Source organism: Poecilia reticulata, chromosome 7, assembly GCF_904066995.2.
Source record: "Poecilia reticulata chromosome 7, P_reticulata-male-v2, whole genome shotgun sequence".
Classification (NCBI taxonomy): domain Eukaryota; kingdom Metazoa; phylum Chordata; class Actinopteri; order Cyprinodontiformes; family Poeciliidae; genus Poecilia; species Poecilia reticulata.
In genome coordinates, this window is record NC_088836.1 from 2,291,453 (window position 1) to 2,308,137 (window position 16,685).

The 16,685-nt window shown below is 38.2% G+C and overlaps 1 protein-coding gene and 1 long non-coding RNA gene across 3 annotated transcripts in view; both read left to right on the top strand.

Moving 5' to 3' along the window:
• The window catches only part of chchd6a (coiled-coil-helix-coiled-coil-helix domain containing 6a), a 95,876-nt gene that overhangs the window by 11,528 nt on the left and 67,663 nt on the right, over nt 1-16,685 (top strand). The gene's annotated exons all lie outside the window — the stretch shown is intronic.
• On the top strand, nt 7,889-15,921 carry LOC145552150 (uncharacterized). The gene is made up of 3 exons (XR_014088096.1): nt 7,889-13,826; nt 14,410-14,461; nt 15,274-15,921. It is a non-coding gene; the product is annotated as an uncharacterized LOC145552150 (long non-coding RNA).

Below are 16,685 nucleotides of genomic sequence, written 5' to 3' on the forward strand. Positions count from 1 at the left end.
TGTAACTTTGTGTCATAATGTTCAGTGATATAAAATGGATGCTGGCGTTCTTTGTCTCACCTACGCTCTGATGGCTTGTGAGAGTACTGCTGTATTGTTGCACAGGAAGTAATTAGGCCCATTTGCAACAATTGACTGAGGGGGTTTTCAGTCTTCACAGTGGTGGGCGCCTTTGAATTTCTAGACTTTGTGTTTTAGTTTCTATGCAGCTGTTAATCAGTCTTAAAATTCCACAGAATCATGAGCTATTAAAGTTGGGCTGAGATGAGATGAACAACAAGATATGAAACATTACATATTTTATTTTTGGTTTAATCAGAGGAGAGTTTGTTTAATATCGATACAGAATGTCAATAAATTGCACCTTTTTGCCTCAAAGTTCAGAACTAGTTATCTGTGCAATGCATGGTAGTATGGCTTATTTCTAACCAAGTTTGTTTGGTTTTCACCTTGCTTTCTTCTGAATACATGCCACTATTTCTCATTGTTTGATGTGCTGTTTGTCCATTCATCTTGTTGACTTGTAAAGCAACAGTAAATTGTACTTAAAACACTTAGCAGGATACTTTTCTGCCATAATGGTAGCAACATCTCTGTAACGGGCCATTATTATGACTTTTGAAACAATGGCACATGAGTTTTAAGGAGCTACTTTTCTAACTTCCTATTGCACCTAGCTGCAGTACTATTAGTTTGTACATACAGAATGTTACTTTATATTTAGTTTTATTTTTATCTTGCCTTTCTTTTTGCTGCTGCTTGTGTAAATTTTATGTGCAGATGGATCATGCTTGCACCTCTTTAATCCTGACCCATGTTACGTCTAGTTCTTCAGTTTTTAACCTAGTATTTATATTTTAAAAGTTCAAAAAACCAACAGACCTTTATATGCATTAGTGTGCACAACAAAAACCATCTTGTTGCTACACCAGAAGCCAACATCCACAGTCTTCCTTACCGTCGCTCTTGGGGTTACGACCAATCAGCAAAGAAGATGCATTGCGGTATAAGATTGACTATAACAGCTTCCTAAGCTGCATTTTTCTTCACATATTATATATACCTTCAATAAAAATATCAGCCAATACTGATCAGCAAATAGACGAAGGTCTAATGTTTCCTGTTTTTAAATTTGAACTGTATCATTGTGGCCGTTGCTTGATTTGTCCCAGCCTTGTATTTAACATTCCTGTTCGACAAAGGCCTTTACTCTGTTCCTGCTGTTAAATTGGGTTTATACAGTGGTGATTCTACTTTCAAGTTAGCTTGCTTTCCATTTGCCAGCTAGCCTCTGTGGAATGAGCCAGTTGTTTCCTCTGATTGGACAAACCTTCATCTTGTGAAGATTTACCTGAAATCAAATAATCAGTTAAAGATTCTCCTGCTGATGGAGCAACATTGTTATGTCTCCCTAACACTCTATAGAGAAACTCATTCAGTCTCTGGTTGTGAAACAGCTGCGCTGAGACACACATACACACGCACACACAAACACACACACACACACACACACGCACATACAGAATTGATACAAACAGAGACAGATGGGACACGCTTCATTATAGCATTACATATGAGCTGGTGAATTGCTTGATGTCTTATCATGTACTCCTCAGACTGCTTATTTAGTCCGACATATGGCAACACGCTGCTATTATGCCGTTTAGGTGAGTGAAAAAAAGGTCAAACGAGCTGTGTAAAGCACATGTGTTCTGCTTTCTTGTTAGTTAAGAACATTTAAACACACTAGAGTAATTTAAACTGTTTATTTATGCAATACAAAGGAAGCTACTAACAAGTATGTCATTTTACAAACGGAAAAACTTTAGGAGAGAAAATATTCATCTCGGATAAAATTGCAGTGTTTTTTTTTTATTTTTCATTTGGGTATGTGGCATTAGAATCCAACCTAATGTCTTGGACCAGAGTGAGTTTTCATAATCAATGAAACATTAATCAATAATCTGATGTGTAATGATGGTAAAATGTAATGTTTCAATTGTTGACTATGTTCTATTACTTTGTATTTTTATGTTTTTATGATGTAAAGCACGTTGAAATGCCTTGTTGCTGAAATATGCTATCCAAATACAGTTTGATTAGATTTTTGATTTAATTTATTACATTATCATAACCTTGTGAAAACATATCACAGTTTCAACATAACATGTTATTTGCACAGACATCTGTTAAAAAACAACAACAAAAAAAACAAACAAAAACAAAACAAAAAATAACTTTGCTTTTATTTAAAACAGAAAAGCAACCTACTGCTGCCATAAATGTATTGGTTTTTATTAGAGATGTGCCGATCAGGTTTTTTCCTGCCGATTCCGATCACCCATGAGGACCGATCACTGATACTGATCACATAATTATTCATGTTTTTATCATAAGCACTACCGGTTACATTATGTGGAAAAGGAAACCATGAATTCACCTTAATTTAGACAAAAACTTGTTTTTAATGACTTTTTCCAAGAAAACAACTAAACAAAACAGGCATTGTGCAAATTGTACTGCTATTGGTAATACTGTCTTTAACAGACTGAAAACACATGAAGACTCTGAAGAGGTTAAATAACGCAAAGAGTCAAGATAAAACCTCTCAACATTGCCAAAAAATTCAAGTATAAAACTTAACATTCAAAGGGAAATGCAGGACATTACAATAAACAAGGTACAATATCATAATTTTCATTCCAGAAAAATGCTGTAATGCTTCCACTAAATTATACTAAGGCACTAAGGAAGGTGTAAAGCTTGCAACAGAAAGTGTACTTACTAGGCTGTTTCCAGTGTTTTCCAAGACCTGTTGTTCACTGGGGGTAAAGAAGCATAGAGAAATTAGCTGATGACCAGCCTAGCCATCGTGTTTTTGTGTAATTCCGCTTGATTCAAATCTCGCTTCACAGCACAGTCTGGGCTTTCTCCCATTCAACTGGATTTCTCTGGTAGAATTTCAACCGAGCCAAACAGTAAACAGGAGAAGATGACGATGTTGGTTGTCTATGTTTTGTTGTCTGCCTGTTGCTTCAGCGGGGGACAGTGAACGAAGCAGTCAGTCTGTGTTGGTCATGCTTCCTGATACTGAATTAACATTAGCAGCCATTGACATTAGCAGCCACTTGTTCAGTTCGACACTTCTCTCCTCACAGTGAAGAACGGTTGTTTACAGTGAGGGAATTTCCTTTAAGCTTCATAGGGTTGAAGCTGTACATAACATACATGTGATACTGTGATGAGAAAAGAGTATAGCCAAATTGCTCTGTTTTATCTCTTGGAGCTTTCAAACCTCAGTCACTGAATAACAGGGATTTGGAAATGCTGGAAGTCTTCCAAAAAAAAAAAAATCTCAAATTTAGGGTAAATATCTACATTCACCGGAGATTTTAGTGAAACTCCAGACAGGCTGAAATATTAAGTCTGTAATCTCTTTGTCTTTGTTTAAAACTGCTGTTTTATACCCTATTATGCAGTAAATGCTCCCTCAAAACTTGACATGGCCAAAAATGTAAGCATTTCTATTAATAAATACTGACTGACACAATAAGACTGAGATTCATTTGGCAATTTGGTTAAGGTCTTGTGAGCTGTTTACAGCTAGTGTTTTTGGCCTTTTTTTAAAATAAAAGACGACAACTAAAGATACAAACATAAGGAATTCAAAAAGGGAAAACCAATCTTTTTACAGAAATTCATATCTACAACAAGCATACTATGCAGCAGTTTTGAGATTGAGCTGTAGTGACAACAGATGGTGGATGGTTGAGCTGTTAGTCTGTGTGTCTGCCGGGTACATACCACAGTGATATCAGCTACGGAGGGCCAAATACCAGATCCAGTCCAGAAGGAACTGATGACGAAAGCATCAGTACATTAATGTTAAACTGTCCAACAGATCATCAGTACATTGCGTGGCCACAGAACGTTAATGTTTTTGGCTCATGAGTATGGCATGGGACAGACTCGTATTACTATAAACCAATAAATCTCTCTCTTCCCCTGTTGCTAGTTTGTGTGCTGTGATGCCATCTGATAGCAGCGGCAGTCTGTTCTGCCACTGCATCTTTCTGCCCCACTATCTATTTACTCGGCTGTGTTTATTTAACACATAGCTCCCGGCGAGGCAGTGAATTAGCACTCAATAATAATCGAACTGATAATTACAGCCAGTCAGCTACACAGAAAACACAGTGGGATAAAATGGGCCACCGGCCTTTTCTCCTCCTCCTTCCTTCCTGCTCCTCCTCCTATTCATCCGTATGGTTCCTGTCTTTAACTGCTCTTCATCTGCAGAGATGAAGCACACAATGACACAAACATATAGACAAGTAAAAAATGCACACTTTCTTTAAGTTCACATATTGGAATGAAAAAAAACTGAACTGTAAAGAGTTATCTTTCAAAAGTGTTCTTTTTTTCTTCATATGCCAATTTAAAACAAAAACCAAGATCAAAATTCCCCTGCTGTCTGCCTTCCTTTTCTACTTTTCAGGTCGCCTCACCTCCCTATCAGATGTTGCAGTTGTAGAAAATGAGCTTTTGTGCACACAGTCGCCCTAATGGCTTTACATGCAAACCCATGTCAGCTTCTGCAGATTACAATTACTGATACAACAGCAAGCTTATCTGCTACCTCAGCCTTCTTCACCTCCTCCTGGTCCATCCAGCCAGTCACTCACCTTCTTCACGCTATTTGCTTCAGTGCCGCTGCTGCCATCTCTTCTTTCAGCCTCAACATTTCCCTTCCTTCCCCAAGTCTTATCAGTCTCCTTTTCTCCTCTTTATCACACTTGACTTTTTGTACTTATTTTTCCTCCAAATTATATGGCTGTAAGTATGTGCTATCCGTTTCAGTTCCATCTAAGCTATCCTTAAGAAGAAAAAAAGATTAGTTGTGCAACCAAATCCTTGGCTTAAATGGACATAGCAGCAAAATCAGCAAAATCGGTCAATCGGGATCCTTTCTACGGGCTGTTCTCAGAAATGCCTGGCACAACAATCCTGAATCAGTATGTTGAAATGAGCCTGGAAAAATCTAATAATAATAGGGATGTAATGATGCATCCTGTTCACTAGACGAGATATTGGATTTTTAAGAAGAAAGCAAGATGAGATTTTAGCAATATTTTGGTCGAAATCTAAGAAAGATTGAAGACTTTAACAAATACAGGTCTCTTGAGTTTTAAGAAATCTATAATCAGGATGAAATAATATACAGGAGGTCCACATGCCAAAAATAAAAAGGACTGAAGTTCTTTCTTTTTTGTGTTTTCAACAATATATATTTCTTTTTTGTGTTTTCACCAATATATATTTATATATTTTTTTGTTTTGTAAATGTAAAAGTGTGTTTTCAAGAATTTCTATTCCATCTAGAATTATATAATTATCCAGTACAGGTTTCACCATGTAAAAAATCACACATAACGATTTTCAACCTGATTAAAAAGTTTCCATAAAAACTAATTCTTCAGATTAGCACCAGTAAGATGCTAACTCTTGCGTCAGCACATACCAACCATTAGTTGTTGTGTCACAATTGCCCTTACAAATTCATTATTATAAATATTATGACACTTGTGGTGAAATTAGGCATGGGTCATTTAATGCTATCAAGATACAATGTCTTAAAATATTTCAATGTCAAAATGTCCTAACTTGTCTGGCATGCTGCTCCTTTGGTATAAAATGTTTTTAAAGAGATGACAAAGAAATTACTGGAGTGACTAGTGTACAGGATAGACACACTAGACTATTTGGAAATTTTTCCTGATCACAAGAAACACAATCAGTCATAATGTGTAAATGCTACTCACTCTCTGCCAAGCAGCTGACTGCGAGCTAGCTAACTAAGCAGATACTTGGACTAATTAGCCAGTTAATATTGGCCTGCTAGCAAAAAGTATAATAATCAATGGAACAAACACTTACAGTAATACTAATAGCAATATCAAAAACATAAATAATTATTACACTATAAAAACTAGAGGTGTGCCGATCAATCGGCCACCGATCATAATCGGCCGATTTCCGTGAAAAAGTGTATGATCGGTGATCACCGATCACGGTCTCTTGTTGCCGATCATCCAAACCGATCACCTTCTTCTCATTTCGCAGCCTGCCTGTGCAGCTGGTCTCCTCTTTCCCTTCACAGTGCGCAAACGTGCAGCAACAAATCTTAAGCAATGTCGTGTGGAACTATAACGCACTGAGTGAATGGGGAAGTTTGCGTGTTGCGGCGAAAAATTGAAGCACGTGGGGTGAAGCAGGTCAAAATGCATCAACACGACGAATCTAATATGGCATAAAAACAATGCCATACTTGACCGAGTTTGGCTACATCGAGGCTCACTGCAGTAAAAAAGACATATGGAGGATCAGATAGCAAGTAAAGCAGCGCACAGCTACAAACACTCACCCGGATTAACATCACGGTCAGAAAGCTAAACAAATAACCCGCAAAATTATTTAAGTCTTTGAGCTGGTTCTGCTCTCGCTGTTGAACCGCTGCTACGCACTACAGGTAGTAATATTTGAGAGACGGAGCACTGCTTCTGCTCCACCTGGTAGTGACTCTCACACCGAACCTCTGCTTAAAGCTGCAGCATCTAACTTAAAAATATACATTTTACATTCGTATTAAAACTTTCGCTGTCCTAACATGAGACAGATAATCTCTGAGAAAATAGTCATCTCCTCCCTGTTCTGCATAATTACTCCGCTCAGTCAGAAACAGCCAATCAGAACTAGCAGTAATCAGCTAGCCACCATGCTATCAGGAAGTTTTCATTCAGCTTTACACCTTCCTTAGTGCCTTAGTATAATTTAGTGGAAGCATTACAGCATTTTTCTGGAGTGAAAATTATGATATTGTACCTTGTTTGTTAGAAACAACAAATAGATTTGCTTTAATATTTACAGCCTAATGGCATTTCTGTATTTCTTTTATTATTTGTCATTGGGCAAAACACAATGTGAGGCATTAGAGCAGTTGCTGTACACAACTTACCTTCAAATCCCATGGATAGGTAAACCTGTCCGGTGTCACAGTTAATAAACTGCATGGTGAGGACTCTGGAGACTGATGTCAACATCTCAGAGAGGTTGTTCGGGCCACGCCGCCGTGCAGCTGGTGGCGTGACATTTAGACAGCTGCAGCCAAATCAGGGGGAGCAAGGAATGACCAAGCAGCGCTGACGCATGTCCCACTGACTCCTTCCACATCTAATTAAGGACCTACCCCAATATTATTCCTTGTTATCTGAGCAAGGAGTCACATTAAAAACATGCTAATTTGTTTTAGTCGTATATTTGGACATCATTTTTGACTGTATTATTTTAATATGGTGTTGCTAAAGGGCAAGTGTATGTGTGTGCGCGCGTGTGTGTGTGTGTGTATAAAATCCCTTCTCATCCTCCGTGGGTGGTCTCTTTCATCCTCTGAGCTCGGGTCCTCTACCAGAGGCCTGGGAGCTTGAGGGTTCTGCACAGTATCTTGTCTGTGCCTAGAACTGCACATTTCTGGACTGAGATGTCTGATGTTGTTCCTGGGATCTGTTTGAGCCACTGCTCCAGTTTGGGGGTGACTGCCCCGAAGGCCCCGATGACCACAGGCACCACTGTGATCTTCACCTTCCAGGTCTTTTCCAGTTGCTTTCTGAGGCCCTGGTGTTTCTCCAGTTTCTCGTGCTCCTTTTTTCCTGATGCTGCAATTCCTTGGCATTGCTACATCCACCACAATGGCTTTCCTCTGTTGTTTATCCACCACCACAATGTCTGGTTGGTTCGCCATTACCATCTTGTCTGTTTGGATCTGGAAGTCCCACAGGATCTTAGCTCAGTCATTCTCCACCACCTTTGGGGGTGTTACCCACTTTGTAGGCCTGTCGCGAGAAACGATAAATCAATTAATCGCATGATAAATTAACACATTACCGTAACACACCACACACTACAGGATGATCGGTTACGAAATCACCAGCGACAATCTTGGGTAAGTCAATGATCTAAGATTGTCATAAGATTGAAAATAGGGGCAAAAAATCGTGTAGTATGAACTATTGCATCATGTAGTCGGATGTGCCCATCTTCTCTATTTAAATCTAGTGATTACTGAAGGGCAATATAGTATACAGACTTCATAATCTGTACTCTTTTGGTTGAATGCAGTATTGCACAACCTACACCTTGGGTCTTGTCTGGCGTGGTAGATCTGAGCCTCTATTGCTCTGGTGTTTAGGGCCTGTTCCTGTGCAGCCAGGATGAGTGCCTCTGTGCTGTCCTTGAGTCCAGCTTTTTCCAGCCATTGGTAGGATTTCCTGATATCAACCACTTCAGTTATTTGTTGGAGGTACATCCCATGTAGAGGCTTGTCCTCCTATGAGGGTACCTCCAGCACCTCATCCTCTGTTCCCCATTGTCTGAGACATTCACTGAGCACATTGTCTGTTGAGGCTTTGTCCTTGATGTATTTATGGATCTTGGATGTTTCATCCTGGACAGTGGCTCTCACACTCACTAGTCCTCTGCCTCCTTCCTTACGGCTCGTGTACAGTCTCAGGGTGCTAGATTTGGGGTGGAATCCTCCATGCCTGGTTAGTAGCTTCCTAGTCTTAACATCCGTTCTCTTTATCTCCTCCTTTGGCCAGCTAATTATTCCTGCAGGGTATCTGATTACTGGTAAGGCATAGCTATTTATTGCACGGATCTTGTTCTTGCCATTGAACTGGCTTCTCAGGACTTGCCTTATTCGTTGGAGGTATTTGACTGTGGCTCCTTGTGACCTCATTGAGGTTGCCATTTGCTTGTGGTATTTTCAAGCACTTGTAACTGTCCTCAATGTCTGCTATTGTTCCTTCTGGTACTGAGACCCCTTCTGTATGGATGACCTTCCCTGTCTTTGTAACCATCCAACCACACTTCTCTAGTCCGAATGACATCCCAATGTCAGTGCTGTAGATCCTGGTTTTGTGGATCAGTGAGTCCATGTCTCACTCGCTTTTGGCGTACAGCTTGATGTCATCCATGTAGAGGAGGTGACTGATGGTGGACCCATTCTTGAGTCGGTATCCGTAGCCAGTCTTGTTGATGATTTGGCTGAGGGGGTTCAGGCCTATGCAGAATAGCAGTTGAGCTTGTGTTTGAGCACAACCTGAGCTCCAAAATCTCCTGATAGCTGCTGCATTGACCTGCCCTGGATAAAACACAGTAGACCAACACCAGCAGCTGACATGGCTCCCCAGACCATCACTGACTGTGGGTACTTGACACTGGACTTTTGACATTTTTGGCATTTCCTTCTCCCCAGTCTTCCTCCAGATTCTGGCACCTTGATTTCCGAATGACATGTAAAATTTACTTTCATCCGAAAAAAGTACTTTGGACCACTGAGCAACAGTCCAGTGCTGCTTCTCTGTAGCCCAGGTCAGACGCTTCTGCCGCTGTTTCTGGTTCAAAAGTGGCTTGACCTGGGGAATGCAGCACATGAAGCCCATTTCCTGCACACGCCTGTGCACGGTGGCTCTGGATGTTTCTACTCCAGACTCAGTCCACTGCTTCCGCAGGTCCCCCAAGGTCGGGAATCGACCCTTCTCCACAATCTTCCTCAAGGTCCGGTCACCTCTTCTCGTTGTGCAGCGTTTTCTGCCACACTTTTTTCTTCCCTCTGAGGTGCCTTGATAAAGCACTCCGAGAACAGCCTATTCGTTCTGAAATTTCTTTGTGTCTTACCCTCTTGCTTGAGGGTGTCAGTGATGGCCTTCTGGACAGCAGTCAGGTCAGCAGTCTTACCCATGATTGCAGTTTTGAGTAATGAACCAGGCTGGGAGTTTTTAAAAGCTTCAGGAATCTTTTGAAGATGTTTAGAGTTACTTCGTTGATTCAGATGATTAGGTTAATTACTCGTTCAGAGAACCTTTTCATGATATGCTAATTTTTTGAGACAGGGATTTTGGGTTTTCATGAGCTGTTTGCCAAAATCATCAGTATTAAAACAATAAAAGACCTGAAATATTTCAGTTGGTGTGCAATGAATCTAAAATATGACAGTTTAATTTTTATCATTACATTATGGAAAATAATGAACTTTATCACAATATGCTAATTTGTTGAGAAGGACCTGTATTTCTTAGACATGCATGAAACAATCAAGGTAACGCTCTAGATATTATAACGTAAGTTTAAAAAAGTGTGATTTTATATACCACTCACCCTTTAATTATTTATCAACTCACTAGTTAGGCTTATTTTTTATTGATTTTAGTTTATTTTGGCTGAAGTCCCTTTTATCTATTTGCTGCATAGGATAGGTGTTGCTTATGGGGCCACTGATGGGTCTCCGTAATTCTTTGCAGTTTTTGTCTTGTTTAATTTAAAAACAGACTATTTCCAGGTGACAAGCGAGCAGATTTAGTTTAGCTGCCAGATGCTTTAACAGATCCTGCTCCTACATGCTTTCCCTGTCTCATTCTAATTCTTCTGTCTTCCTTTTGTCATTTTTTTCCCTGTTTGATATTTGTTACCTGTTAGACATGTCTCCCATTATCCTTCGTCGCTTTTCATTCTGACTTTCTTTCATTCACTCTCGCTTGATTTTTGTTTTTCACACTTTTACACATTTTCCTCCCCGTCTCCGGCTTCTAAATAGATGCTTCAGACCTCCAGCTGTGCACTGAATTGATTCATATGCAGAAGAAGCCTAAAGAGGGAAAGATATATGGTAATGCATTTCTGAGCTAATCTGCTGTTTAGCTCATGGCTACTAGCTGTTGTTTTTAATTAGACTTCATGTTAATAACGTGAAGTTGCTTTGCTGTTCAGTTTCTTATATAATCTGTTGTCTTAATTTACAATAATTTTTTTCCACCCTGTTTTTTTTGTACTCAACCATATGAGGCTTTATTTTTCAATAATTTATAAGAAAATTCAAGCAAGAAAAGTCATTTTATACCCAGTGTGACAGCAGCGCAAGTCTGATTACTTGTGTAAAGCCTGCGTGAGGTTTGAATTGCGATGTGGTTTGAGGCAAAACAAAAATGGATCCTACTTTTTTTGTTTTGTGTTCTGCTTTGTGACTTAATATTTCAGTAAATTGCTTTGCTTTGTGGTTGGATTGAGTAAAATAAGCTCATTATGAGTTTGATATCATCACAGTTAAAAAAAAAAACCATTCAAAATAACAAATACCCCACTCTGTCACTCAGAAAGATTACAATTTCTCTGTGGACAGTTAAAAGCTGAGTTGTTAAGAGTGCTGTGAAACTTATCTTTTTTTTTTTTTTTTTTTAGATTATTACTTCAGTGGGTTGCAATAAGATAAAACACTATTTTTCTATGCTGTATATCAAAACAACTCCAAAGGGAATTAAAAACTTTCTTCATGCTCATATACTGACGGAGTCTTGTTAAAAAATACTTGACACTGACTTGTTTCTCAACTGGATGTGTTGTTGTATAATCTGTTCAGCCACTGTCCTGAATCACTTTTCCATAATTAAGATTAAATCAAACCTAATCTCCAGCCAGCTCTACAGAGACCACTGTTTAAAATTTTTCAATATTGTGAAATCAACAGTATAAAAAAATATTCTGTCACTGTAAAGTAACACAAAAAGGAAAAAGAAAGCATATTTGCTAGATTTTCTTAAAGTATATTGAAAATGTTCTGAACTACGATCTCTCTGCACTTTCATAATTACCACATTATTTTATAATGTGGTACAATTACTTGCTTTTTCTAGACAATTTCTGAGTTTGGCAGAAATGTACTCCTTTTTAAAAATTATTTTCTACCTGCAGTGGCCCTAATGGCATCATAGCTTTGAGCATGTAAGTCCAGGCTGTCCTCCTCCGCCGTGCCTTGGTGTGCTTACATGGTGTGATGCGTTGTGTGTAAAATCACGCCTGGCCGGCCGTTATCTACCGCAGACTCACAGGTCCCTGAAGGGACACAAGAGGATTCATCTGATTTACTTGCAATTTCTTCTGTGACTGAAATTAAAACTGGACCAACACAGACGGACACAGATAGAAAAGGAAGTTGTTAAATTTTTCCCCCTCGCCTTAATTAAATCTGCTCTTTTTCTGCTTAATCCCCTCCAAACAGATACTTTTTCCAGCAACTTAAATGCAACAAAAAAAGCTATTTGAGCTTCTTCTCGGCTTTAACTTGCAGCAGCTGCCTCGAACATCAGAAGCGCTCTCGCTCTTTGCCGCACTTATGTTTATGAAACACAAACGATTGGCGCCGATTTGATTTGGCGTTCATCAGCTCTGATAATGATGATGAATCTCACTCTCTGTGTGTGTGTTGTGTGTGTGTGTGTGTGGTTGTGCGTGTAGACAGTCCTCACCTCAGTTGCTCAGCTCTGCCGTTGCTGCTGCCTTTCAGTGCCACTGTGTTCCCCGTAACACTAGAGCTTTCTAAATATTGATTGGCATTAATTTCCTCAGAGTACCAGATGTGCAACTTTTAGTATATTAGGGTACTTCAGTTGGTGACAGGCTGTCTGTAAAAGAGATGCTGTGAAGTTATTATGTTTTCCTCTATATGGAGTTTTCAGGTGTGATTAAAAACAAGTTAAAAAAAGACTCCCAAAGCATTTAGTGTTGATGATGAGACTTTGTAGGCACACTGGACTGTACAGAAAACTATTTATACTCCTTAATGATTCGGTTTTCTGTGGAATGTAGCTGTAATTGTGCTGATGATTTGCCCATTTTTCTTTTCAAAATGGCTCCAACTCTGTCAGATAGGAATGAGACTTTGTTACATATTTCCATTTTCAATTACGTCTTGATATGAAAATACAACACATTCTCACTCCCAACTCGTCACATATTGACACTTGGGCAGGTACCCTTCACGTCAATATGTGATGAGAAGGGTTCTCTCATTGAATGCTGTACCGCTCCATAAGCGTCCGATACTGACGATGAATGAATAAGATGACGAGTCTATTCTATTTTTTTTAAAACATTTATTTGCAATTTATGTGCTAGTTTGAACAGAATATTAAGAATATTTACTACAAATACATGTCAGACGTATCGGTCAAAGGACTTTAATTCGGTATTTAAAAATAACTCGGTAAAATATAAAACCGGAGGGTTTTTGTTGTGGTTGTAATTTGATTTAAAAGCCTTTTTTTTTTATTTACCAACTATTTTTGAGTATGATATCAATGATTTTTACACCAATTTAAGAAAAATTAAGATGTATTTTCTTTTGTGATTGCATGCAAACTGTAAACGTTTAATATTTTTTATTGAAATAATAAAAATAAGGACGGATCCCACAAAAACCCAAGAAGAAGAATAAGCTGACGTCATCCTATGCGACACTTACACTCCGGTGAGTAAAAATCTGCACCTGTCAAAATGTTTTGTACTCTAAAACCAAAAATAACTCCAAAGTGTTACAATATAAAGTTATTGATGGTAGCTTTAGGACTTAATGGCAGTAGGACTGTGATGCGAATGGTTGAAGACACGTTTGTAACATTTTTTTTGCGGAGAATATACGGTGGAAGCTAGCTAAATTAGCCTCTTAGAGGCTAATTGTACCTGTACGCTGTACCTGTGCTTAATACGTTTAATTAGCAGTGCTAAAGTCACATAATAGTATTTATAGTCATGCTTGTTGTTGCCATTTTGTAAAATTGGAGGTTTGCTAAAAACATCAGGCTGTGATGATCTTTAAAGTTTTGTTCCATCTCTCCAGCTGCCTCTCCCCCCATTCCGTCATCTGTCTCACCCATAGATCAGCCACATCTGCATTCATGTCACCTGCTGACCATCCCATCTCCTTAACTCAGGGTGGCGTAAGTTTTGTTTTCTTTACATTCATCCATTTTCTTACTCCCTTGTCCCTAGTGTGGCCGGGAGGGTTAATGGGGTACACCCAGGACAGGTTGCCAGTCTGTCGCAGGGCAACACACCTAGAGAGAATTTAGAGAAACCAATTAATCTGATAGTCATGTTTTTGGACTGTGGGAGGAAGCCGGAGAACCTTGAAAGAACCCACCATGCACAGGGAGAACATGCAAACTCCATGCAGAAAGACCTCGGGCCGGGAATCGAACCCACGAGAAAACTGAACTCGCGACTTAAGGAGTCCAACCCTAAAATGTCAAAATTCTCACAGAAACAGAAAACTTATAGAGACCCTTTATAAGCAACTTGTTTTGGACTTAGTTTCCTTTTCTGTGGCCATTGTAAAGTGGTTAAAATCACTATTAAACTAATTTGAGAAAATGTGTAAATCCATGTAAAGAAGAGTAAAGTTTAGAAGGATTATAAAATATGACAGTCACCACACTAGTTTTCAGTTTTCAAGTGTACACACTTTGACTTAATTTATTATTTTGTTTTTAAAATTGTTTTTTTCCTTTTCTTGTTATTTAGGTTGGTGGAAATGTAGTACACAAAATCAATCCCTGGGCGTAGAACTAATGCGGTGAGTCTAAAAGTTTAACTAATCCACCTGTAACAGTATATCTCCACCCAGTCAAACATGCCAAGGTACACTGAGAGACTTTGCCACATGTGAAGATGAGTAGGTGGGGGGAGGAGTGATATAGGAGGCTGTGGTCTGCAAAAAATAAGCACAGTTGTTTACTTATAAACTTTGTGGCTTTATTTACTGACCTACCAGACTCCTTTCTTTATATTTGTCTTTATTTTTTATGAGGACAAAATCGGGCATCACAACAGGAATCAGTAGTACTTATACCACATGAGTCACAACATCTTTGGGTAAAACAAATTTGCACAAAAAAGTCAGCATGTGCACAGAAACATAGAAATATAGAGATAGAACTCCAAATATCGTAATTAGGCCATTTATCAGCAAAGGAATGCTGATTTTGATATTTGGACTTTTTAAAGGTGATTCAGCACTTATTATTTAACACTGTGCCTTTTATAATTCACATAAGCTGGAAATTAAATCTGAAACTCACTTTTTTCTGTTTTGACTTTTAGACTTTTCTAAGAAACTGAAGCACTACGAGAGATTTTTATTGTTTTGTAGTGGTAAAAATTACTGTGCAGTCAGTTTATCATTTAACACTTAAGTCAAGATAATATTGTATATTTGGGACAAAACAAGATGTAAGTACTAGCTGGCATTTGGGTGGATGTAGGCAGAGAAAATACTTTGGCTACATTACCTCTTTTTAAAGTCAGGTATACATCCTAGAAAGAGAGATTTGTGAACCTTACAGCACAAAAAATCCACATCCTGGTTTTATTGTTGTTCTTTTCTAGTGAAAAATCTGGGATGATACCTGGGAACCTGCAAGTAAATCCTCTCATGTTGCTGTCCCCCTAGTGCCACTTCCTTCAGACAGCGAACAAGTCCTTCCATGATGTTACTTTTTATTTTTTGTATTACAAAATATTAATTTCTTTTTTTACTGCAGTTTGACCATTTTACGATGTTTTCTGTGTAATATTGTTTTCGGCCTTCACTGAAATGAATGTTATGGTTGTAATATAGTAGTTATATAAGCTTACAGTATGTTGGGCTGTTTACTGACACATTTTTGTCAAGTTCTGTAAAAGACTAAGTGAGGCTGATTGAGTCACTGCATCAGTCAGGTATTGTGCCTGTATTAAGTCTTGAAATTTAGAACAGAACATTTCTGCTCAGTAAATATGACCTAAAGTCTTAAAAACTTTAAACATGGTATTGTACACATTTCTTTTTGAGTGTTTTTAATGTTGATGTGGATGTACAAAGTAAAGTCTATAAAAATACATAACAAAATAAGCACAACTTGATTTTAATATAACTAATTGGAAGTGTTTTTATCTCAAAAAGCTATAATTTTAATATGATCTTTTTTGTGTCATGGATTTTGTCAGTCAAGACTGTATTTGCAAAATGCTATAATAAAATTGCTTTCAAATGCAGTACATTTATTTTTAAACACAGCAACTTTAAGTGAAGTTATTGATGAAGAGCATGATAAAAATACATTGTAATGTCCAGATCAACTGACTATTAGAACAACACATTTTAATAAACCTATGTCACAAATTCCATACACAATTTTGAAGAACACACAAAAATATACATTTGCATATATATATATATATATATATATATATATATATATATATATATATATATATATATATATATATATATATATACATAAGCTGGAATACATGTTTCAAACTTGATCTTCCATAATGTATTATCATAAACCACACAAAATATTTTTAGAAGCATCCCAGCTCCGCATAGTTAGTTCTAGAAAATATTGTACGGCTGATCGGCGGGAATCTGAAATGGAACGCAGCCATCCTACGGCAGACTGATTAAGAGAAGAAAGGAACACTATCAGCACGTTGTGGGAGGTGGAGGGTAATAAGGTTTTCAATAAGATGAAAACCGTATTTGTCTGTTGCCAAATAAGATTAAGATCAACGATACATTCAGAAATGTTACTTCAAAATGTAGTGAAACTGTTCGTTTGATACAGAAAGAGTCAGAATGGGATTCATAAAGACTTTTTGCCTGACAAGCTGGTCGTCATAGTAGGCTGGTCAAGTTTGCCCTGTGTGTTGTCTTTAAGGCATGACGCAAGGTTAAACTGTGTAACAGATTCGTTTCCTACACACTGTGTGAAGCTATTATGTGTTTTATTCAGTGTAATCAGGATTTACTCATA